The 26070-nt window shown below is 41.6% G+C and overlaps 1 pseudogene; it reads right to left on the bottom strand.

Moving 5' to 3' along the window:
* Positions 1–710: 710 nt before the first annotated feature.
* LOC114621239 lies at positions 711–19588 on the bottom strand (annotated as a pseudogene).
* Positions 19589–26070: the final 6482 nt, after the last annotated feature.

Below are 26070 nucleotides of genomic sequence, written 5' to 3'. Positions count from 1 at the left end.
CATGTATTTGCAAAGTCCCCAAATATCCAAATGATGAAGCAGTTCACCCAGAAGAGCAAAACCTGTACAGACAGAGATCTGGGATGCCCCTGGCTTTAATATCCAAACAAGAGGCTGCCACAAGTCATCTGAGCCTGTTGGCAAGCTGGCCTGGTGTTGAACTGCTGCTGAATCTTCTACAGAGAGTGCATAGGGCACTTTTACTTCATAACAGCCATCCTATCTCTTATGTTCACCCAGAAATGGTTTTTTTGTGACTGTTTTGACAGAGACAAAAAAGGCTAGGAAAGACAATTTGAGGTCACAAGGGAAAAATATGAAGCACAACAAACAAAATATGGAAAAGGTAAAAAAAAAAAAAACCACTGGGCAATATGGTCAATAGACCATGTTCCTCCTAACAGAGAAACAGACAGAGACAGATAGACAGACACATACACATACACACATACACACACAGGAGAGGGGGAGAGGGAGGGGGAGGGAAAGGGGGAGGGGAGAGGGGGAGGGGGAGAGAGGGAGGGAGAGAGAGAGAGACAGAGAGAATAAGACCATTGTTTGCCAGGCATGGTGGTTCATGGCAGCATTTGGGAAGCAGAGGCAGGTAGGTATCTCTGTGAGTTTGAGGCCAGCTTAGTCTACATACTGAGTACCAGGACATCCTAGACTATGAAGAGAGACTCTGTTTCAAAGAACAAAACAAAACAACAAAAAGATAATTGGTTATTTACTTTCAAGGAAGAAGAGACAGAACATAATAAATACATGAAGGACTAGAGGGAAGAAGTTAATGAAAGTATGACATATAGTCTATCTGTGTACATTTTCAACTATCAAGTTAGCTTCAGGGGGCTGGAGAGATGGCTTAGCAGTTAAGAGTATTGGCTGATCTTCCAGAGGATCTGAAATCTACTCTCAATACTTACATGGAATCTAACAACTCTCTGTAACTTCAAGGTTTTTTTTTTTCTGGTCCTGTAATAATTTTATTGTAACAGAGAAACCAGGTGGCAGTACGTCTACATGATTAAATCAGATGGTGGTTATTTTTCCCAAGGGCCGAGTCTGAGCCGGGCTGTCAGCACACAAAACCCAGAATATCTCCTTCTGATCCCACCCTGCATGCCTGACTCCTGTGAGGAGACAGGCTGTGCAGCCAGGATAAATGAAGAGGTCCAGCTGGGCAGAGGCCCCATCCCAGCAGGAGCCAACCAATCACTGAAGAGGACACTGAAATCATGGGCAGGGTCCCACTCTCCACAGCTCTTGGCTGAGACAGGAGGCTGCAACATGAGCATAAAACTATGTTCTCCATTCTTAGATAACTCCCGATAGGATGAGGTTGATGGTCAACTGAGCAGTAGAACGGGATGGAACTCTAGGCTATAGAACACCGATGACAAGAAGAGGCAGGTAGACAAAACACTACATCTTCTTACTACATCTTCTACTGTCCCTGTTGAAGTGACAACAGACCTGTTGGTTTTTGTAAAGCATAGTTTCTCTAATGCGGTCTGCTGACACAGTTGCTCCATACCAGGAGGACAAACTTGAGGACAACTGTTAATGACAGAACTAATTATTTTTTTCTTTTACAGCCTCTAATGTGGGAGGCTCTACTGGGGTCCACGGGGGAGTCCCTGATACCACCTGAGGCTTTAGGTAAAGCTTCTGACCTATTCCAACGCCATGGCTGATAGGTTTTTGGTGCTATGATTTTTCTTGCATGTGTAAACTTTCAGAAAAGCTGTAGACAAAAGGATGAGGGCAAGTTTGATTTAGAGCCAACGAAGTAAGTTCCGGATATCAGCCGTGGAAGCCTCCGCCCTACCTCTTTTTCAAGGAACATGTTCAGTCACCAATTAGGCACTGTAGTTGAAAACAGGATCTACTCGCCACTATCCACACTCCGTCACCCTGCACGTGACTGTCACAAGAGCAAAGGCTGAAGGGAAAGTGGTCTCTGTTCCTTTGCATCTGTAATTACTTGGTGACCTGGTGAATGGCATGGGCAAGGTAGCCCACATTGCCAAAGGTGACCCCTGCCGTGGAGATTCGGCCATACTTTGTCTTATAGACCGAGAACTCCTTAGTCAGCCGCTCCACCGGCTGAGGCTTCAGGCCAGTGAAACAGAACATGCCGATCTGGTCGGTGATATGCTGCCAGTTGTGGAAAGAGCCCTCTTTCTTCAGGTTGGAGACCAACTGGGTCTTCATTCTGATGATGTAGTCAGCCATGCCTTTCACCTCTTGCAACCATTGCTTCTGCAAGTCTGGAGAAATTAGGATGGTTGTGGCAATCGGGGCCCCATTGAGAGGTGAGTTGGTGGGTTGGAATGCAAGGGACCAATCAGAATCTTCAGCTGTGACTCCACCCTTTTGGCTTCTTCCGCATCTTTGCAGTCCACAGTAAAGGCTCCCACATGCTTACTGTACAGGCCCATGTTCTTGGCATACGATAGGCAGAGGCAGACATTGATGCTCTGCTCAATGAAGTGCTGCATGGCCCAGGCATCCACATCACCATCACTGCTGGCAAAGCCTTGGTAGGCCATGTCAAAGAATGCGAAGAGATTCTTTTTCTTCACCACGGATGTCATTTCCTTCCACTGCTCTAGATACAGGTCCACGCCCGTGGAGTTGTGAGCGCAGGCATGCAGGAGGAGAACACTCTGCTCTGGGAGTTTTGATATGTCGTCTATGGCTCCAGAGAAATCTAAGCCGTAAGTCTTGGGGTCATAGTATCGATAGCCTTAGAGCTGCATGGCTGCATCCCTGAAGTTGGGAGTGTGATTTCCCCAGGATGGTTTGGGCAGAAAGACATCTCGGCTGAACTTAAAAGATCTTTGCGGAAAACTGGTCCTGACCCTTAAGGCTCTAGTCCCAGAAATGTGACAAACTTTTCAACACTTCATTGTTCTCGCGGAAGCCTTACAAAATTCAGCCAGTCCCCCAGTGGGCAGGTACTCTTTGTCCAAATTTTTTGCAGCAATCTGGGCCTCTGTCTTCCAGACACTGGGGAGCATGCCATTATCATCCCAGTAGACACCAACTGACAGATTCATCTTCTTGCTGTTGGTATCTCTCTTGAAGGCTTCAGTAACTCCCAGGATGGGATCTGCAAGTCCATTTCGACATGGGTCCATGAGGAGCTGTCTCTGGCAGAGGCTGCAGCATCAAGGCCTGGGTAAAAGGCAGCAGCCATCCTGGAGAGGACGCGGCTGGAGTGCAGGAAGGCCATGGTGGGCAGTAAGACAGCAGTGGATGGTGGTAGAACCGAGATCAGGGGAAACGTCTGCTGGATCCGAGGTGCGGGCTCCTAAAAGGTCATAACTAAAGTTTTAAGAGATCCAATGCCTGTCTTATTCTTGCTTCTGCAAACAACAGGCATACCACGTAGTGCATAGACACACATACAGGCAGAACACCTATATACATATATATATTTTTTAACTTAACATTTCTCTCATGAACAATATAGAAAGACAATTACTGTAAGAGGAAAATCTGGCTTTTGGAAACTTAAGATTTTAATGATAAATGTTTTTCATGAATGGATGTGTTTGAACACTTGATCCCCAGTTGGTGTCACTATTCAGACAGGTTGTGGAGAATCTTGGGCAATTTGGAAGAGAGGGTTACCCAGAGGAAATAAGTCATTAGAGCAGGTAGGCCTTACTGGCCTAATTTCTGGTTCTGTCTCTGCAGTTTCTACTTCCTGATCAGTGGAAACAAGTTGCTCCATGACCACCCCTTCTCCATGTTTCCTTCACCATCACTGAGCTAAGAGAAATCCTTTTTCCTGTAAGCCGCTTCTCGTCAAATATTTGTTGTCAGTGACAAGACAAGCAACAGATATAAAAGTATGTATACATTTCACACGCCATCTGGGAATAACCTTTTGCTAGATATCAACACCACTTCATATTCCAGTCAGGCCAGAGCTAGGAAGCAGCTATTTTCGGGTTGCTGAAGGACAGCATCCATTTTGGTAGTGTGATCCTGTTTGAATAAAAATGACCAAACCCCAAAGTTTTACTGAAAGTCATCACAGAAAGCAGAATACAAGACTCTTGTGGACTCGTGAGGTGGAAATGAAACAATTAAACAATAGGATCGATCCGTTTTGTAGATAAATGCCTACGAAATCAACTCATTCACTTTCCTACTCTGGTTTATTTGAAGTGCTTCACGTTTGAATGATGAACCTTTACAGGATAAGAATCACGACTTAACTGTGAGCAAATGAGTCATCTTCCCAAGGCCCATCTGGGAACAGCTCTGGGCAGAAAGAGTGCTGCAGACTTCTTAGTCTTGCATTCACTTGACTAAAGGTAGCTCTTACCACCTGCTGCCCTGAGGTCAGGACTGCTTGATACGCACGCACGTCCTTAGCAAAGTCAGAGCCTGGGAGCCTTGAGGAAAGGCCAAGCCAGCATTCTGACTCAGTCCTATTTTACCTTCAGGTCCTGCAGATCTGTTTCTAGAGGACTGCTCAATGCTAGCCCTCATAAAGGTGTCTATCCCTTCAGTTTGATCTGCCATCTCCTTCCTTCGGATTCCTATTACCTGTCTTGGCTTATACCACAAGTGTTGAAAGTTTTATTTGGTGAGCTCCCAGCTGCCCCCATGGAATTTTCTGTGATTTAGCACAATAATGAAAAGATAGGGATCTTATACTCGAGGGGGGATGGAAGATCATAACAATTCATAGCATTGAGAAAGCACACTGCTAGCAATTGACTCATGTATTCCTCACAACCCACAAGGTAGGGACCATTATCCTCCTCGCTCTACAGATTAGCAGTCGAAGGCCAAGGTTACACAACCTGTAAACTGTAGAGCCAGAATTTTTGGCACAAATATACGTGTTGCCCTCTTTCATGATTTTAACTAACTTGCTATGAACTGGCTGCTGAAAGAGCATCCTATGAAGGAGCATTTATTGTTCTATATGTAGTCATTCCAACTGAATTCTGCCTTGATTCAATGCAAAGATAAACGCCCATGCTTTTTGTTCTTACTGTTGTGTAATATGTATGTAAGGTCATCAGAAAGAGAAAAAAATATACCCTTCAAAGGCCCACTTGGGTAACTCTTCTTTGCTTGAGGTAAAACTAAGCATCCCATGCAGTGGGGAAGCTAAAGAGTCACACTACTATGTGGGAGCTCAAGCTGTGAGTCAGATCCAGGCTACTCGTCTTTGGGGAAAAATAAATGTTTACAAACTGGAAAAGCTATGCTGGCAATGGCTACAACAGTAGACACGGAATTCCCCTGCTGAGGACTCAGCGTATATGTGGGGGAGGGATTTTGAGAGAGAACGTTATTATCGTGCCAGCAACTGTCCTAGAAGCTATAGCTTTGTTATTGCTAAGGGGAAATCAATCAAAAGAAGAGTGAGTGAAACGTGTTAGGAAAGCCTGCCTTGCTGTCTGAAAGGCTGGAGCTCAGTGCTAGATCACTTGCCTAGCATGTATCAGGCCCTCGGTTCCAATCTCAGAAGTACAAAATAATAATAACAATAATGATAATAATACAATAAGTTGGAAAGTTTTCCTAGGCCACATGACGTGACTTGAAAATTAAAAAAAAAAAAAAAACAAATACAGAATGAAAGAAATGGGACTGAAGATAGAGGGAAGAGTGTGTGCAAAGACTCTGCTTCCTCTATTTGACTGCGTTATAGTATGTACTGCAGATCAGCTACTGTTCCAAGTTCTGAAAATACAAAGGGGAACTCAGTCATGTTCTAGGGAACCTTTAAGGACTCTCTGTCTAGTGGAGGAACTGAGACACACAAACTCTCACGGAACCATAGGTATTGTGGAGTAGAATGTTCCTGCATTCGTTAGACTTCCACCAAGGTGACCAAGCACCTGAGGGAAATGATGGGAAAGAAGGAAAGAAGATAGCTCACAGTCTCAGAAGGTGCATTCTGTGGTCACTTAGTTTCATGCACTTGGGCAGAGGATCACGGACAAGGTGGTAGAAGTGTGCTCTTCACTTCATGGCAAAAGAAAGCAGAGAAAAAGGGACTGGGTACCAAGTGTAATTTTCAAAAGCTTGTTCCCAAGTGACCTAGGCCACACCTTATAAAGGCATGTCCCCAGATAGGCATCACCTTGTAAAGTTTCCAGAAACTCCCAAGATAGTGTTTGCAGCTAGGAACAAAGAGTTCGAAACATGTAAGATTATGACGGGTTGTGTGTATTCAAACATAGCATTCTGTCCTGAACTCACAAAGACTCATGACCATCTCACGGCAAAGAATAATACATTTAGTTCATCTTCAAGAGGCTGCAACATCTTCCTTGTTCCAAATTGTCCAAGAATCTAAGTTCAGAGTCTCTACAGACAGAGACTCAAAGACAGTCTCTTGGCTGAGATACCCTCTAAATGAAAGTAAGGTATGGACTTCTAACATATAGTAACACAGTAATTATTATCACTCTAAACGGGATGAATATATGAAAACCAAATAAAAACCAGACCAGAGCAAAGCAAGCATTAAATCCTGTAGCCTTACATCTGGATATACCATGGTGGCACAATGTGAATGCCAGTGGGTTTGGATACTCCTATTCCTATAGGCTTGCTATTTGCAGCAAACATGGCCTTTCTGTGAGCTAACTCCATTCCTTGTCCAAGACTTTCCTTAGGAGATGTTCCTCATTCCCATATAAAGTGTTATATGCCATTCCCATTGTATTCCTGACTTCACCCTGATAGCTTCATTCACTGCTATCTTTTGGGCTCCCTGCTGGGAAACTGACCCCACTAAACACTTTGTGGCCTTCCAGATTTGTCTTTGAAATCAGATGTCAACTTCCAGGATTCCAGAATTCCTAGTTGCTTTTTGTTGTTGCTGTGATCCAAATATCTAAATGAATAACTTAAAGGGAAAATACATTATTTTAGCTTACAGCTTTGAGACTTCACTTCATAGTCTTTGGCTCTATGGATTATGGGTATATGCTAAGGCAGAATAACTTAAAGGGAAAATACATTATTTTAGCTTACAGCTTTGAGACTTCACTTCATAGTCTTTGGCTCTATGGATTATGGGTATATGCTAAGGCAGAATGTGCCTGATCTTGGGACCAAGCAGTTAATACACATGGCTATGGAGAACATTGTGTCTTTTAACCATAATAATACCTGATTCATGGGACAGCAATGGTGACAAACCTCTTGTGAATGTACAGAAGGCTTCATATATAAAGAGGTCAGCTAAACCAGACAGGGGTGGTGCATGCCTTGAATCTCAGCACTTGGGAGGCAGAGGCAGGTAGATCTGAGTTTAAGGCCAGCCTGGTCTACAAAGCAAGTTCCAAGGCTGCCAAAATTATAGAGAGAAACCCTGTCTGGGGGGAAAAGGTCATCTAAATCTTGATGGACTGATGGAGGGTATTGTCAGGGAAAAGGTGGAAGGTAGAAAGGATGCTCTAAGTGTTTGAGTATTTGGGCTGCTATTTGAGTGAGAGAGCTTTAAACATGTTCTTTGGGTGGATTTGGTGGAGTGGTACTGGCAGCAGCAAGATGTAATTGGTGATCTCTGCTAGGACCCTGGACAATGTGGCTGGAGCCAGCTATTCAAAGCTTCTTTGGGCAACAGAGATTTTTGTTTGCTGATAACAAGGAACCCCTGAAGGTTTCTGTCTGTCACAGCAGGCAGGAGAGAAACAGACTAGGAAGTAAAATCTTATAATACCAGAGTAGAGAAAAGGCGGGAGAGGAGAGAGCCTGAAGGCGGGCTGACCATCTGATTGATCCAGACAAGAGAGATAATTTCTCTGGACCAGAGACTGTGGCAGTGAGCTCTGGGAGGAGGGGATGGCTTCAGAATGTCACATGTCAATGGCTTCCACACATGTCAGTGTGTGGAAACCACAGGGCTGGATGTCATTGGGTCAAGGGGGTAGAATGTGACAATAATCTTGACATTTCAGCTTGGACCTGTAGTGACACTGTCAGTAGAGGCAAGGAATATATGTAGGTAGGAGTGATGGTAAAAGATGACAGGCCAGCTTGGACTTGCTGAGCTTGTGGGTGCCAGTGGGGCTTCTAGGTGGTTGTGTACATCAAGAAGCTGAGGCTTGTGGCCCAGAGCTCAGGCAAGCCTTGAAGGCTGAGAAGCCACAATGGCCCAAGTAGTACTGGTTGACTTCAGGACTTAGTTTTCTCCCCTCCCGTTTTGGTGGTGGGGAAACTAGCCTTGAGCTAGAGGACACTTTTCTTAGCTTTCCCAGAAACCTTATCTGATCTCCCTCAAGGTCAGAATCTTCCTTTAAGGGCTATGGCTTTGGCCACCACAGGAAGGGAAGATGACAATCAGGCATGCAGGCGCTCATGCACAGAGTTCGAGTACACAAGAGGTCATGAGGTAAGGACAGCATAGTCTCCAGATCTTAAGCCATGCATCTTAAAAAACAAAACAAAATAAGGGCTAGAGAGATGGCTCAGAAGTTAAGAGTACTGGCTGCTCTTCTAGAGGTTCTAAGTTCAATTCCCAGCAACCACATGGTGGATCATAACCATCTGTAATGGGATCTGATGCCCTCTTCTGGCATGTGAGTGTACATACAGCAGAACGCTCATACGTAAAATAAATAAGATAAAATAAAAACAAATTTTAAAAAAATGTTTAACAAACAAACAAAACAGGGTACTGTATTGTAGTAAAATTTACCAAATCAATGATTTGGTGCTTGTGGCTAAAACCAGAAAGGCCACAACTACATGATGATGGCTGGAACCTTCCACACTAGGATGTTGGAATTGGGAGCACATTCATAGAGGGCACACATTCATAGAGGGCACTGTTCTATCTATCTGTCTGTCTGTCTGTCTATCTATCTATCTATCTATCTATCTATCTATCTATCTATCTACTTTTCAGATTTTTCCTGTGAAAAACCACAGCTGGTCTCCTAGGAGTCCTAAAACTTTAATTAGAGCCAGCAAGTCCTAGACTCATATACCATAATTCCATAAATATAATGCAAAAATCTAAGCCTGAGACTCGGAAGTCATACTATGAGAATAGGAAGCCTTTACCCGGAAAAGTAGAAAACAACCCTTATCAATTATCAAAGATGCTGTTTTAACTAAGATTTGTTAGTATCCTCCTCACCTGAGCTATAGACATAGGAGAAGCACCTTGCTTTAATATGCCTTGCTGTTTTCCTTTCAAGCAAGTCCTGGACTGAAGACAAACAAAGGCCAGAAACTATATGGCATTTAGCAAAGGATCCAGTTGTCTTTTTTTCCTCTTTACAAACAGTACTTGCCTGGATGCCCATGTTGGTTACTTTTCTCAGTGTTGTAACAAACTAGACAATGATTAGTTTTATTTAAGGAAGGCTTGCTTTTTTGTTCATGGTTTGAAGGGCTACAGTCCATCATGGCAGGGCAATCACAGTTGCAGGATCAGGTGGTTGCTGGCCAGTCACATTGGTTCAGTCAGCAACAGAGAGAGATGCATGTCAAGGCTCAGTTCAGTTCCTCCTCTTCGTTTGTTTGTTTGTTTGTTTGTTTGTTTTCTTGGTTTGATTCAATGCAATACTATCCCAGGTCATGGAATAATGCCACTTATATTCAAGTGGCATCACTGATCTTAGTTAAACTTCAGTGGAAATGCTTTCACAGACATGCCCGGGAGTGTGTTACCCATTACAAATCCAATCCATTTGGCAACTGAAACTAATCATCACATGTCCTCACCCCCCAGAAGACACCCTAGAATGAGCCCAAAATTCTAGAAATACTTCCACTGGGATTAGAAAGTCATCTCTTAGAACAGCAGAGAAATCTTACGTTCCAAGAAAGGGCAGAGTGACATCTCCAAGCCCATTGGAAAAGTTCTTTCCCCAGTATATATAACCACACCTGGGGAAGGGTTCTGAGGGTCAGGTCATATCCATGAGAGGGATGGGTTACCTGTGCACTCGACACTGTTGCGTGAACTTACTCTCTGTGTTGTGCTTTATGCCCTTGATACAAAGGCCCAGCCAAAAACTTACTCTCAAACTAATTATAGTTTCAGCTTTTTCCTAGGGGGGGAAAACTGTCAAAAGAGATAGAGAAGATAAGACAATTATCTCCTCCTGGGTATACGAGAATCAGATGACACCATGTCTAAAAGGACTTGGGCCTCAAGGCTGAGAATATCTGGCAAGCATAATGGTGCACACCTTTAATTTCAGCACTGAGGAAGCAGACAGCTGGATCTCTGTGAGTGAGTTCAATGCTTGCTTTGCATGAGTTCCAGGCTAGACATGTAGCCATAGCACTAGCCACTCAGTCTTCTTGAGTTCCAGTTTTCTCATGTCTAAAATGGAGACAAGGAGTCTACTTCCCTTAGATTGATAAAGGAAGGTTTGTGTCCATCCATGTTACCATTTATGATGATGTCGTCAAGAAGGATATGTTGATGACAGGAAGTTTATAAGTCCAGGCATGTTCAAGTTTTAGTTAGCTTAGGACTTGACTGTAGCACGACTCCAGAAATGGTGCCTCTCATTGTTGCTCTCACAGATATTATCAGCCTAGTCACTTGAATAAAATAGAAGTCAGGGGCCAAGTCATGTACAGCCCAAACATCTTGGCACACATACATACCTCAGCAAAACCCCCTTGAGAACACTGATTTCCAGATACTGGTTATCACTTGGTCCTTGTTTTCTCTCAGGCTCCATGCGGTCTGAGTGGTGGGAATCTCCTGAACTCTGGGCTGTGTATGATACTCATTTACTCCTACCCTGCTATCATAGATGTCCATCAGTTATAGCCCAAGGGCCTTTCTCCCTTGTGTGGCCTCTTGTTCTTTTCCCTAGTGCATGTGATCAGAGCTGTGGGTGACTGCCCGTCCATCAATAATATCTGGGATGCTTAGTACAAGTACTGCTTTCCAAGTGAGTGCTTTAGGACCCAAAATGATTATGTGATATTTACTGACAAAGCCTGGCTTGTTCTCCAAGAATTTCTTTAGTACAAACTGAGCAGCTTTAAAACTACAGATTGCTGGCTTGTCCTCTGCAATTCTGAATAAACTCCCAAGAGAAGAAGTCTGATGTACAGTCAGGCTTTAGAAGAGCTGAATATGTAAATATCTCCCAGAAAAACAAACATTCCCAGGCTTCAATGAATAGTGGATTAGCTTGGCAGAGTGGGACCTGTGTTAAAACATGGCTTTCTAGGCTCAGCCCTCTATTTTTTCTGATACGGTAGCTCTGAGGTAGGCCATAGAAACTTGAACTTTTAACCAGAATTTCAATCAGGTAACTGAGGCCTCCCGGAAATGATTGTTTGTTTTATAATCATTTCTGACTGTACAATTCAAAGTTCTCTTGAAGAAAGGCATTGCCTAGTCCATTATGAATTTACATATTTCTTTCATAGTAACATATGATCTGCATCCCGTTTAGAAAATATTGAAATATTTTCTCACTCTTTTGCTAGTACGTAATTAAAAGCTGTTGCTAGGTGAAAGGCATTTCAGTTCCTTATTTTATTGAATCTATCTATTGCTTCAGAAGAAATTATCGCCAAAGTAACTTCAGATAACATTTATTACTACATAGTGTCTGTGGGTCAGGAGTGTGAGCATGGTTTAGTTGGTTGGCTTTGACATAGGCTATGGCATAGGGCTTCATCTTACAGCTCAACCTGGGGAATATGCTGACTAGTTTTATGTCAACTTGTCATAAGCTAGAGCCATTTGAGAAGAGGGAATCTCAAATTAAGTAAACACCCACATCAGATTGGTCTGTATGAACATTTCCTTGATTGATGGACGAGGGCCCAATTTACTATAGACTGTGCCCACTCCCCAGACTGGTGGTCATGGGTTCTATAAGAAAGCAGGTGGAGCAAACCATGAGAAACAGTTCAGTAAGCAGCGCCCCCTCCTTGGCTTCTGCAACAGCTCCTGCCTCCAGGTTCTTGCCTTGCTTGAGTTCCTGTCCTGACTATCTTCAATGATGTGAAATTGTAAAATGTGAAAATGTAAGTAAGCCCAATAAACATTGTCTTACAGAACTTGTTTTTGTCATAGTGTTTCATCATTGCAATAAATGCCCTAACTGAACAGGTAGGACACACTTCAAAACTCACTTAATATGGCTGTTAGAAGGATTTGAGTTTGTTCTGTTGTTTGTTTTTTAATGGATGTTGACAAGAACCATCAGTTCCATACCATGTTGGACTCCAGGGAGTGACTCACAGCTTACAACGTAGAGGCTGACTTCCTTGAGTGTGAATAAAAGAAAGAGAGAGCCAGAGAGAGATGGAGAGGGAGAAAGGAAGGGAGGAGAAAGGCTAGGAGTACAGTTCACTGTGGCGTACTTGTTATCCTATCAGGCCTGAAGATGTGGTAGAAATCATTGCCTTTTCACATGAAATCCCTCTATACTCTCTTCTGTCATACTTTGTTAATTAGAAGCAAGTTGCTAGGTCTAACTCACAATCAAAGAAGAAGAGATGAAGACCTGAATATTGTAAGACATAGAACACTGAGAGCTGCCTACTAATGCAGGGCTCATATGTTACAGTAACATTTATGCAATAGTTAATATTATTTAAAATGAAGGAAATTGCTTTTCTTGTTTTGAGTAATGTGTGGTGTTTAGAGTATTCAAACATTTTTTTGTCAAGCATATTGAAATATAATATTCCAGTGTGTTTAGTTTGAAGGATGAATGTATATTAAAATGTCAAAAGCAATTTACATGTGTTATGATATAGAAATAGATAAAAACTTCCTTTCTATTGTGATATTTGAGATGCTTGTGTTTTGCAGTGTAAAAATAAGCTTGCTTATACTCATGCAAGTACTCTATTTCTACTTGCTAACATTAGGGGAAAAAATTCTACCATTTCTCCATACTTGTTTCACAAATAGCATAGTACAATGTCTATTCTGTTTCCCCCAATAAACATGGATAGAAACTGGATATAGCTGGCACTATGCTTTCAGTTTTACCAATGATTAATAAACTGTACAAGACAGTTTAATATACAGCATAGCTTTTGTTTTATCAGATTGCTGTAGTGTAAAAATCTTATAAAAGGCCTCTGCAGGCTAATGTCTGTGAGTTCAAAATCAGTCTGGTCTACATAGTGAGGTCCAAGGCAGCCAGGGCTACATAGTTTAAGAATTTGTCTCAAAAGGAAAAAAATCCTAATTTTGGAAAGGAGAGATGGTGGCACACACCTGTAATCCTAATATGGGAGCCCAATTTGGCCTCCACAGCAAGATTCTGTCTAAGAAACAAACAACAGAAAAGAATTTTGTGAAAAGTAACTTCAGACAATTTATTAGTGTACTAGCACTACCCATAACAAAACACCACAAACTAGGTATCTATAAACAAGAGAAATACTTTCTTATAATTCTGGATGATAGAAGCACAAGGTCAAGCTGTTGATAGAGGTGCTTTCTTCAGAGGTGTCTCTCCTTAACCGACAGAAAGCCATTTTCTCCCTGTGTTTCCCCATAGTATTTTATTTGCTCATATCTGTGTCCAAATTTCTTCTCTTTATTAAGGATACCATTCATGTTGGGTTGGGGCCCACTCGGGTGACCTCATTACAACTTAATTACCACAACCCTATCTCCAAACACAGACTTACTCTAGCATACTGGGGCTTAGGGATTCACCAAAGAAGTTGGGGTCAGATCATAAGAATTCACCTATAAAACTGTAACTTTCAAAATTGCTATTGTTTTTACCATCTTTTTCATTTCAAAAGGAGTCATTGTCTTGTTTCCTGTCTTTAGCTAACAGCCCACCACAGGCACAAATGGAACAATATATAACTAGATAAAAGCAAGTTAAAACTATGTAATGATTGAAACACTAGTGTATGGAGCTATGTTACAGCTCATAGGAGGCCCTGGCTGCAATCTTTAACATCCAAACTTCTGAAACTAAACACACACATACACACACACACACACACACAGAGAGAGAGAGAGAGAGAGAGAGAGCGCTAGGCTAGGCTATATTAGGTATAGAAGTGATAAGACTTTGAACACAGTGTTCCAAGATTCATTGCTATATGGGGTTATTAGAGGTTATCAAATGTCCTCTTTTCGAAACAAATACTTTAAAGTAACTACAGTGTTGACTTTGAATGGAAACTGAAACATAGTCGTTACTGACTTTACAGCATAAACAGAATTCATGAACTACCTCTTGAGAAATGCTGATTAATCCAGATTTCTATTTCTACTATAGATAGGAGTCAGATGAATTCACTCAAAAGTTTCCATGTGTCTAATAATGGGCATAGCTCTAAACAAAAGTCAAGAGGTGTTTACCTATGTTGTCTCATTTAGTGTCTCTAGCAAGGAATCCAGCCAATTATTGAGTTCGGCAAAGCTAATACTGAAATACTAGCAGAAGGTTAACAGTAACTCCAAAATAAAGTGAAACAAGTTCTGTAGCTCATCAATAAGCCCAGGCTCCTCCCTCAAGTATTGACATTGCCATAGATTCTACAGATTTCCCCACCATCCCCAGTGTGTGGCTTCAAGCATTTACATTAGATGAATTTTTTAAAAAATAACTATTTTGTTTTATTTTTGCCTTTAGTTATTTATTTTTCTTCAACTGTAGTCTTCCTTTTTCTTCTGGAGAGACTCAGTATTCCCTCCACATTTAAGGTTAAATAAGCTCTTGTGGGTTGAACTTGGAACTAAGTCAGCATTTATATCATTGATGCTTGGGAAAGTGGGGTTTGAATTGAAGAAAAAATATAAACACGTTTTATTTTAGAATCAGATCTATTTGTAAACTTGAAACTTCCTGCATCTTATATAAGAATATACCGATGTAAATAGAAGAGAAAAGCAGTAAAATGTGTTTGAGAATACAATTCCACTAAGCGTGGTTGACAGGTTTTCAGTGTTTGGGATGGAGTCCAGCTCCTTTCCTATGCTAGGCAACAGCTGTACCACCGAGCTGCATCCACAGTCCCTGACTTTCTCCTTGATGGCTTTTAAACCCTTACAGGATATGGCTCTTGTGATAAACAGCTAACCTCAGCACTTTCCTTGAAATGGGACACCTCTGTGTTGGAAATAGTTTGATCTTCGTTCTACAGCTCTTCCACCATTGCAATAACTGCACTTATCCCCAAATCAGTAGGAGATAGCTGTATTAGTCAGTTTTCTATTGCTGTGCTGAAACATCAGTGCCAAGACAACTTAGAGGAAAAAGTTGATTTGAGCCTACGACCCCAGAGAGTTAGGGTCTATGACGGTGGAGTGAAGGCATGGTGCCAGGAGCAGCAGCTGAGAGTTCAAAGCTTGACCACAAATGTGAAACAGAGAGAGCAAGCTAGAAATGGCAGGAGTCTTTGAAACCTCCAAGCTTGACCCCAGTGACATACTTAATCCAGCAGAGGCACACATCCCAAGCCTCCTGAAGAATTACCATCAACTGGGAGCCAAGTATTCAAATACTAGGGACTGTGGATGAGCTCATGATATTATTCCAATCACCAAAACTTCATAGCATCAGAAGACAGAAGGAAGGTAGTTTGTGGCTAAGATATTTTTGAAAAATAAGACCAGATTTCCCTACAACTAAGTTTTTTGTTTGTTTTTGTTTGTTTTGTCTTTTTGCCTTTAACTTTTCTCAGTTGAATTTTGGGAGACCTACTATTTGTTCCTTTGTTAACGTTCTTTTTTTCTTTTTTTTTTCTTTTAGTTATGATTCATGGTAGGCAGAGTGAGTAGTGAAGTTGCATTTCAGAAGGTAGATATTTTAAATGGCAAAACCAATCCCTCAAAATTTTCATAACAGAGGTTACTAAATTCACAAGCTGGAGACCTTCTCAGATGACCCCTGTAGCTAAAATGTTTCAGATTGTTCTGAGCTCAGCCCTTGATGGGCGCAGGAGGACATTATTTACTGGGTACAATACCTTATTATGCTCACTTGGCAGAGCTACAGAAGATCTTGTTGATCAAGGTCTTGGGCAATGTGGCAGGTGTAGCAGAGATGGCGTTGGCAGCATTGTCCAACAAAGAGAAAGCACAATCAGGTATGCTTGGGAGCATATTCCAGAGCCAAGCCAAAAAAGGCAGCACCCTTCCTAAAATCTCCGAAACCATGGCAACTTTGGTCATTTAGTCACATTTTCTAGAGTATTCTATTTAATGTTGAAGGCAATTAAAAGGCTGTGAGGAGGCAGAGTCTCAGGAAAGCCAGAATCTGACTCCCAGCCCTATGAGATAAGGTTGAATTGGTTTGAAAAGAGTTGCCATTTAAAGTATCCACCTTATGAAATGTGACTTCGCTACTCACTCTGCCTACCATGAATCATAACTAAAAATAATATTGTGGTGGAAGGAAAGTAGAAGAAGTCCAGAAATGCATGAAGCAATATAAACACAAAACAACAGAGAGTTTAATTATTTTCTCTGATTAAATATTTAATAGAAGTTTTATACCAGAAATTACTTAAGCCACCAGGATCGGAAATGTCCTTTCCATTCTCCCAGACCAGATGTTGCACAGTGATACAAATGAGTTTTGTGATTGTCTTTTAATTAAAAGGGTTTTGTCTTCATCTTTATAAAAATCTTCCTTGAGCAGGCATTTGGAGTCACTCTAAATGACTTAGCTTTTCAAACAATCATGAACAGAATTTCCTGGTAATTAATACAACTTTGAATGACTTTTCACAGAAATTCAAATTATAAAATATTTTCGGTATCAAAGTCAACTATTAACCACCACTGACAGTCTTCAGCTCAAGGATTTTCAGCTTTGCAAGGTTTCTAATAGATCTGGCTTTATGTTCTCTGAGACAATAATCTCTGGTTCTTTGTCAGTTTTTTTTATAAGCCTATGATTTTTTTAGAAATTAATTATTTTATTTACATTCTAAATGTTGCCCCCTGCCCCTCCTTCCACAGTTCTTCCAGTTCTTCATCCCATTTCCGATCCCCTTTGTCTCTGTGCCTCTAAGACGGTGTACACACACACACACACACACACACACACACACACACACACACACGGCATCTCCCTTCTCTGGGTCCAGGTTAGTTGACACTTGGTCTTTCTATTGGGGTTGCCATCCCCTTCAATTCCTTCAGTCCTTCTCCTAATTCTTCTATAGGGGTCCCTGACTCAGTCTAATGGTTGACTGTAAGTATCTGCATCTGTCTCAGCCATTTGATGGTACAGTCTCTCAGAGGACAGTCATGCTAGGTAGGCTCTTGTCTGCAAGCACATCATAGTATCGGTAATAGTGTCAGGCTTTGGTGCCCACCCGCAGGATGGCTCCCAAGTTGGGCCAGTCACTGGATCACCTTTCCTTCAGTCTCTGCTCCGTTTTTGTTCCTGCATTTCCTTTAGACAGGAACAATTCTGGGTCAGAAATTTTGAAAATGGGTTGGTAATCCTGTCCCTCCACTTGGGACTCTATCTACTGGAGGTGGTCTCTTCAGGTTACCTCTCCCCACTGTTGGGCATTTTGGTTAAGGTCACTTCCATTGAGTCCTAAGAATGTCTCACATCCCAGGTCTCTGGAACTTTCTAGACAGTTCTCCCCACCCCTACCCCCAGCAGCTACATATTTCCATTCATTCTCCTGGCTCTCTGGGTTTCTCTCCTGTTCCCCTCCCATAACTGATCCTGCCCCTGCCTTCTCCCTTCCCCCTCCCTTTTCTCACCCAGGTCCTTCCCTACCTCTGCCTCCTGTGATTATTTTGTTTTCCCTTCTAAATGGGATTGAAGTGTCTTCACTTGGCCCTTTCTTCTTGTTTTTATGATCTGTGGGTTGTATCCTGGGTATTATGTTCTTTTTTGGCTATTATCTACTTATCTATGAGTACACACTGTACATGTCCTTTTGGGTCTGGGTTACCTCACTCGGAATGATATTTCTAGTTCCATCCATTTGTCTGCAAAATTCATGATGTCCTTGTTTTTAATGGCTGAACAGTATTCCATTGTGTAAATGAACCACATTTTCTTTATCCATTCTTTGGTTGAGGGACATCTGGTTTGTTTCCAGATTCTAGCTATTAGGAATAAGGCTGCTACAAACATATCGGAGCATGTGTCCTTGTGGTATGGTGGATCATCTTGGTCTTCAGGTAGAACTATTTCCAATTTTCTGAGGAATGCTAGATTGATTTCCAGAGTGGCTGTACCAGTTTGCAATCCCACCAGCAATGGAGGAGTGTTCCTCTTTCTCCACATCCTCACCAGCATCTGCTCCCACAATAATAGTAGGAGACTTCAACAATCCACTCTCAACAATGGATAGGTCATTGAAGCAGAAACTAAACAGAGACACAGTAAAACTAATAGAGATTTTGAACCAAATGAATTTAACAGATATCTATAGAACATTTCACCCTAAAACAAAAGAATATACCTTCTTCTCAGCACCTGATGGAATCTACTCCATAATTGACCATATAATCAGACACAGAACAGGCCTCAACAGATACAAGAAGATTGAAATACTCCCATGCATTCATTCTATCAGATCACCATGGACTAAGGCTGGATTTCAACAACAACAAAAACAACAGAAAGCCCACATACATGTGAAAACTGAACAACTCTCTACTCAGTGATAACGTGGTCAGGGAAGAAATAAAGAAATTAAAGACTTTCTAGAATTCAATGGAAATAGGACACATCAAACCCAAACTTATGGGACACAATGAAAGCAGTGTTCAGAGGAAAATTCATAGCACTAAGTGCCTTCATAAAGAAATTGGAGAGATCCCATACAAGCAACTTAGCAGCACACCTGAAAGCTCTAGAACAAAAAGAAGCAAACACACCCAAGAGGAATAGAAGGCAGGAAATAGTCAAACTCAGGGCTGAAATCAACAAAGTAGAAACAAAGAGAAAGATACAAAGAATCAACAAAGCCATGGTAAAATAACTCCATGTGACACATGGAGGCACACCATTATGGAACTTCAGAATGCCAGAGAAGCCTTTGGAATTTTGGCTCCCTTAGACAAAGGAGTGGTCAGAAGACCTAGGAAACAGAGATTCTAACATAAGATGTTCTTTGAGAAAATCAACAAGATAGATACCTTAGCCAGACTAACCAGAGGGCCCATAGACAGTATCCAAAATTACAAAATCAGGAACCAAATGGGAGACATAACAACTGAAACTGAGGAATTAACGTCTAGACAACCAATCTAACACAGTCACTATTTTTTTCCCTGCCCCCCCCACAAGCACAGAAGCCATGAGGAGCAAGCCAGTAAGCAATCTTCCTCCACAGCTTCTGCTCCTGCTTCCAAGTTCCTGCCCTGTTTGAGTTCTTGCCTTACCTTCTTTCGATGAAGAACTGTGATATGGAAGTGAAATAAATCCTTTCTTCTCCAAGGTGCTTTTGGTAATGCTCACCACTGCAATAGTAACTCTAAGACAGACTAAGTGTGGACCATAGCTCAGGTAATTTGAAGGTTCCATTTTTTTTTCCTGAAGGCATCTTTTCAGAGCCATACAGCTGCCTGTCTCTATCCTGTGACACAGTTGTTTTCCTGGCCTTTCCTTTCACCTACATCCTGGGGATTTTCTTTTGTCCAACTGTGACGATGCACTATTCTGGAAATATCTCTTAAATTCTAAGAGACTGGAATTTTTGCTGGACCTCATGACCTGAGTTAATAATACACTTTGAGGTCACTAAGGGTTTAAAACTGCTAGCCTACTGTGTACTCATTACTCAAGAGAACAATGTTGCAACTAACCTTGCTATCTTGGATTTCCTTTGCAAGCAGCTTTTACAACCTAACCTAATGCATAGCTACAGTCTTAAAATACCTTGTTTTCCATGCCCCCGACTCGGAACAAGCTTGTGTAATGCATTTGCTAAAAGCAGCAAATGCAGAGATTGAAAACAACCTTCTAAAATCTACCATAAATATTGGAAGCATCTATTTATGGATATTGGCTGATAACGCATGTTTATAGTGCTGTTTGTTATGTGAGTCAGTTGGAATCAGTTGAAACCAGAGGCTTAATTAATTCCTTATTAAAAAATAATAACAACAGCAACAACCTCTGTTAAAGATTTCTGTAGCATATACTATTCTGTTCCTATGTGATGTTCTTTGTGTAGTTCAATAAACCAGAGTGAAGCCCTTTGTGAGGGACAGATACAGTCATGGGCAGACAAACATACCCAGACACACAGAAGACACAGACATACACATAAACACAGACAGACAGATTCACAAGACAGCCTTCTTCAGGCAAGCACAGATTCACATTCTTGGAACAGATAGAACAGAAAACACAGGAAGTAGGGAATTCAAATCTCATCTTGATCTTGGTTAAATGATAGCAAAGGAACGTGCTTATTTCTTTTCTTTTTTCTTTTTTCTTTCTTTCTTTTTTTTTGCTTATTTTTTTCTTAATGAGACACTAACTCAGGATTAAGCACTAAATGTGTATAGCCCACCAATCCAGCCTCTTATGTTAGAATCTCTGTTTCCTAGGTCTTCTGACCACTCCTTTGTCTAAGGGAGCCAAAATTCCAATGGCTTCTCTGGCATTCTGAAGTTCCATAATGGTGTGCCTCAATGTGTCACATGGAGTTATTTTACCAAACACAAAGATGTAGGTATAAATATGTTCTTTACAGCATTGTGTAACATGGTAAAAAGCCTGAAGCATTCTATATATCCAAAATAAAAGATTAATTATAAATTCCATGGTATATTGCCACATTAAAATAGCAGGTAGGCATTATAGTCTAATGGCTCTGGTTACTGGAGTCAGCCATCTCTCAAGAGCTACTTGACATTCCATTTCAACTGACCTGGCCTTACCTTTACCTCCACTCCAACCAGCCACCAAAAGTTAGATTCAAAAGAGCATGGGGGATGCTTATTGAGAATTGTAATGAAGGGGAAGGCAGAAGAGCTCTATCCCTACTGTTAGTATTCTGTCTAAACTCCACCTCCACCTGGCAACAGCCAGGCATGCTCCTCCCCACAGTTACCTGGCAACAGGCAGGTAGGCCTGCCCACTCTAAAAGGGGCTTCTTTCCCCCCCCCTCTTGCTCCGTTTATCCCTGCCTGCAGGTTCTCTGCCCCCTCTCCCTCCCCCCTCTCTCCACGTGGTCATGGCTGGCCTTTACTCCTCTACTTCTCTACTCTCTCTCCTTTCGCTCTCTTCCCTCCACCCCGAATAAACTCCCCCTCGTGGAACCGTCTGGTCTACTGTGGTCTGTTCCAAGGTACGCGGGAAAATCTAACACCCACCTCCCTTCTCTTTGACAAAGGAAGGCAACGATGCTCCAGCAAATGTTTGAAAACTCATCTGAAGTCTCTCCATAGTAAAAGCCTGTCTACCGTGGCTAATTTCGATTTACCAATGTAACATTGCATTCATGTATTTTCTGACAAGTTCACAACTGACTTTCATGAGTTGCGGTAAACTTACTTCAGCAGACCATAGGAAGGATGCCCCAGAGTACTACAGTAGTTAGACATGCACTCAGCCACCCTGTCTAAGCACTACAGTCATTAAACATGTACTCTGCCATGCATGCTGTGCTGCAGGACAGCTATTTACCACTTGGAGGGATGGCCAATTCTAGAACAGAGGGGATGATGAGATTGTCAGCTAATGAGAGCAAAAGCTTCTTGAGTTTCTTATCTCCAAGAGATATGAAAGCCAGGCTCTTGGTGGAGAGAAAGAACTACAGGTTTTCCATTCCTACCCTAGCACATAGAAAACACATATTGTCTAGCATCAAGAATCACACCTACACCGGAGGAATACGAACTAGAGAAATACAAGGGATGGCCAATGCCTGGGAGTCCCTCTGTAACTGGCCCCATTGCAGATTTGATAAGAAGTGGAAAGTGTTTAACTTCCTTTGCTCTATTGTCTTTGGATTTCAAGGCCGGAAGGATAAGAGCCACCAAGTGTGAGATACAAGGAGCACAGAGAGGAAATAAGGAGGAGGACAGTTATGAATCAAGCAGGAAACTAAAGTTGGAAAACAATCAGTGTTAAGTCTTACGAACCAGAACGGGGAATTAGATGTAATGGTCTCCACCTGTAATTCCAGCATGTGAGGTATTATGAAGATTGCTACAAGTTTGAGGCCAGCTTCTGATTCAACTTAAGAGTCTGTAAGCAAAAGTACATAACAAAAGAAACAAAAGCAACAACCAAAATGGGCTTGTTTTAACAGCCCCAAGTTACTACAGTATTATGGATCACAGAGAGAGAGCATGCTGGTCCATACAGGTTGGCATCAGATTCCTATAATAAAGGAAATAGTGGTTTGTAGCATAACCTTTCTGCGTGAGGAACTGTTACTATCACCCAAGGATTACTGCAGAGATGGATAGCCGCACACCTGAGGTCAGCAGGCACCTTGATATATGGAACATCCTGTCTGCCATGCACTTCACTGTCAACAGGATAGAAAACTCTGAAACATGGACCCAGTGGAGCACTTGATTTCCATAACATCCATCCTCCCACCGACTGCTCCCTGAAGGATGGTTCTGATAGCACAGAAGCTGAGCCTCCATGTCAGATCTCAGTCCTCTGTTTGCTTCTCCCACTCTCCAAAGTGTTCAGGGGACTCCCTCAGCTCGGTAAGTAGCCACAGCATGGTATACAAACTTTGAAGAAGCTGGAACATGTTGACCCATGAAGGTAGAAAAACTAAGAGTGGGTAGCAAAGGCCGCTAGTATATAAAGAAATGATGCTCTTAAAGGGGATAAGTGCCGTGAACACTTGACCCTTGATTAGTCCAGGCTCAGCACCAACATAAATGATAGATAAGGCAAGAAAACTCTATTCCAACTGACCACTCTTCCTACCTAGGAGATTCTAATATTGGAAGACCCAGAAAGAATTCACACACAAATGTCATAAATTTAAAAAACAAAAATCAGAGAGATTGGTAAGACGTGTTAAGATTTTGTATGCCAATTTAGCTCACTATGTCTGATTTCAGTCCCACTCAACAACTTGGGATATAGACAGAATTCAGCAAGTTCTCTGACATCATATAACACATGTGGCCTCTGGCCTTGTTCTCAGTACATCCCTTACTGCCCTTTGAAATCTCATGAGCACAGACATTATAGTCTCCATGTCTATTGGGTGTTCCATCCATTAAGCTTTACCTCAGTATTCTAGGGCTCCTCTAGCCTGAAGCTCTAAACCTTTCCACATTCCTTTAATGACCTGACCCCAAAGGCCTATTGACTGCAGGCTCAAGTTTAGAACATGAATGATTCCCATCCTGGTATCCATTTTCTGTATTTTTTTTCTTTTCTTTTTTTTCATTTCTATGGCATAATACTGGATGAAAGCAACTTAAGAAGAGAAGAACATATTTTGATTTGTGCTTTGGAGGGGATACAGCCCATCACGTTGGAAAAGGCACGACAGTGACGGCATCTATCGTTCTCGTGGCCGTCCTATTGAGGCAGCTCTTTACTCTATGCCAATGGTGAGGAAGCAGAGAATGATGACTGCTGTGCCCAGTCTGCTTTTTCCTTTGATCCTTTTTGTTCAGTCTGGGAGCCCAGCCCATTTCATAGTGCCACCCACATTCCCCATGCCTATTCCCTTCTCAGTTAAGTCTCTCTAGAAATATTCTAATAGACATGCCCAGATCCAGTCCCAGTTAGGTTGACAATAAAGATCCACCACAAAAACACCAATAAAAGGTTATATATGACAACCTTTATCACCAGCACTATACTCAATGGGATGTAACTGAAAGCATTTCATTTAAAATAAGAAGACCAGGGTGGGTTAGTAGTACCCAGGGGGTCCTCCCTCTTCTCAGGGGAGAAGGGGAGGGGTTATGGGGGAGAGGAGCTGTGTGAGGGGGCACTGGGAAGAGGGGGCAGATATTGAGATGTAAAGTGAATAAATAAGTTAATGAAGGAAAAAAGTAAGACAAAAGTGTCCCTCCTCAACGTAGTGCTTGAATTCTTAGTCAAAACAATAAGCAGGAAGCCAAAAGTATACAATAGGAAAGGAAGAAGCCAAATTATTTCTCAAATGATCCTGTACTTGAAAGATCTTATAATAATAATTAGATTTTCTCTATATTAATAATGATTATACTGAGAGGGAAATAAAACAATGCCTTGACAAATAACAAAACTACGAATAGGGGACTAGAGAAATGTCTCAGTGGTAAAAGCCCACCCTACTCTTCCAGAGAACTGAACGTTGGGCAGCTCACAGCCACCTGTAACTCCAGTATGCTGGGATCCAGTGCTATCTTCTGGCAATCAAGGGCACATGAACTCACACATACTTATCTATACAGAAACACACATACTTACACACAATCAAAGAAACAAAACAAATATAAAACTAAATGCCTAGGAATAAATCTAACCTTTAATCTAAACAAATCTTAAAGACATGTGCAATTAAAACTTTATTATGTTTGCACTCATTTTTATTTGTGTGTGTGTCTCTCTCTCTGTATGTGTGTATGTGTGTGTGTGTGTGTGTGTACATTCATGTTCCACTGTGCCTGTGTGGAGGTCAGAGGACAACTTGAAGGAGTTGGCTCTTTTCTTCTTCCAAGTTGCTCTCAGGAATTGAACTGAGCTTTTGAGGCTTAGTGGTATGTGCCTTTACTTGCTGAACCAACTCTCTAGCCCAACAATAAAAAGATTCAAATATCAACAAAATTGAAGAATGACGTTCTCATATGTATGAGAGGATTAATATTATGAAAATGGTGATGTTACCAAAAACAACTGACAGATTCAGTGCAATCACTATCAAAATTAAAATGTTGTTCTTTATAGAATGAGTAAAGAACTGTTCTAAAATCCAAACAGAAACAAAAGACCCTTCATAACCAAAGGAATCCTGAGCAGAGAGAATACTGTGAGAGGCATCATGATGCCTGATTTCAAGTTAGACTACAGAGCCACAGTGACAAAGATAGCATACTACCAGCACAGCAACAGACACACGAGGGAAAAGAGACACAGGGTAGATCCACAAAAGGGACAGGTTTGGGTGGCTTTTGTTCTATGTTGTTGTTGAGACAGGATCTCTTGAAGCCCAGGACGGTCTTGCCTTGAGCTCCTGATACCCCTGCTGCCATTTTACAAGTCCTAGGATTACAGACATCCACCTGCAGTCACGTATTTTTTAACAAAGGTGCCAAAAGCTCACACTATAGAAAACACCACCTCTTCAACAAATGGTGCTGAGAAAACTGCATGTTCTCATGGAGAAGAATTAATCTAAGTCACTGTCTCTCACTTTGTACAAAAATCAATTCAATTTGTTTCAATGACCTTAATGTAAGACTTTAAACTTTGAAATTGCTAGAAGAAAATGGGGGAGAATACTCTAAGATAAAGGTGAGGCATGGCAAGGACTTTCTGCTAAAGAGCGCCAAGTGCTCAGAAAGTAAAGCAAGAACTGACAAATTGTGTTTATAGCATTGTAAAGCTTAGAAGCAGGTGGATTTGTGTGAGATCGAGGTCAGCCTAGTCTACAAAGTGAGTTCTAGGACAGCCAAGGTAACACAGAGAAACTCAGTCTTGAAAATACCAAACCAAAATGGTAAAGCTTCTGCACAGCACAGGAAGAAGTCAGCAGAGTGGAGAAACATCATACAGAATAAGGGCAGTTTTGGTAGCTGTGTCATCTGACATTAAATTAATATATATATATGTAATATAGGAAGAGCTCAAATTAAATAGCAATATCCAAATCATTCCATCAATATATTGGCAAATGAACTAAACAGACAGTTCTTAGAAGAAGGAATACAAATGGCTGATAAAGATAAGGAAAATGTCCAACACCCTTAGATAGCAGGAATGCAAGTTAAAACTACATTCAGATTATATCTCACCCTAGTCAAAATGGCAATCAAAAGCAAAGAGGAACACTTCTCCATTACTGGTAGAACTGCAAAATTGTAAAAATCAGTCTGGAAATTAATCTGGTGGTTTCTCAGAAGATTGGAAATAGTTGTACCTGAAGACTCAGCTCTATCGTTCCTGGGCATATACCCAAAAGATACTCCACCATTCTACA

This window comes from Grammomys surdaster, unplaced genomic scaffold (assembly GCF_004785775.1).
Source record: "Grammomys surdaster isolate TR1022 unplaced genomic scaffold, NIH_TR_1.0 173, whole genome shotgun sequence".
Lineage (NCBI taxonomy): Eukaryota > Metazoa > Chordata > Mammalia > Rodentia > Muridae > Grammomys > Grammomys surdaster.
The sequence above is the reverse complement of the archived record's forward strand: the minus strand, read 5'-3'. Positions and strand labels throughout refer to the sequence as shown.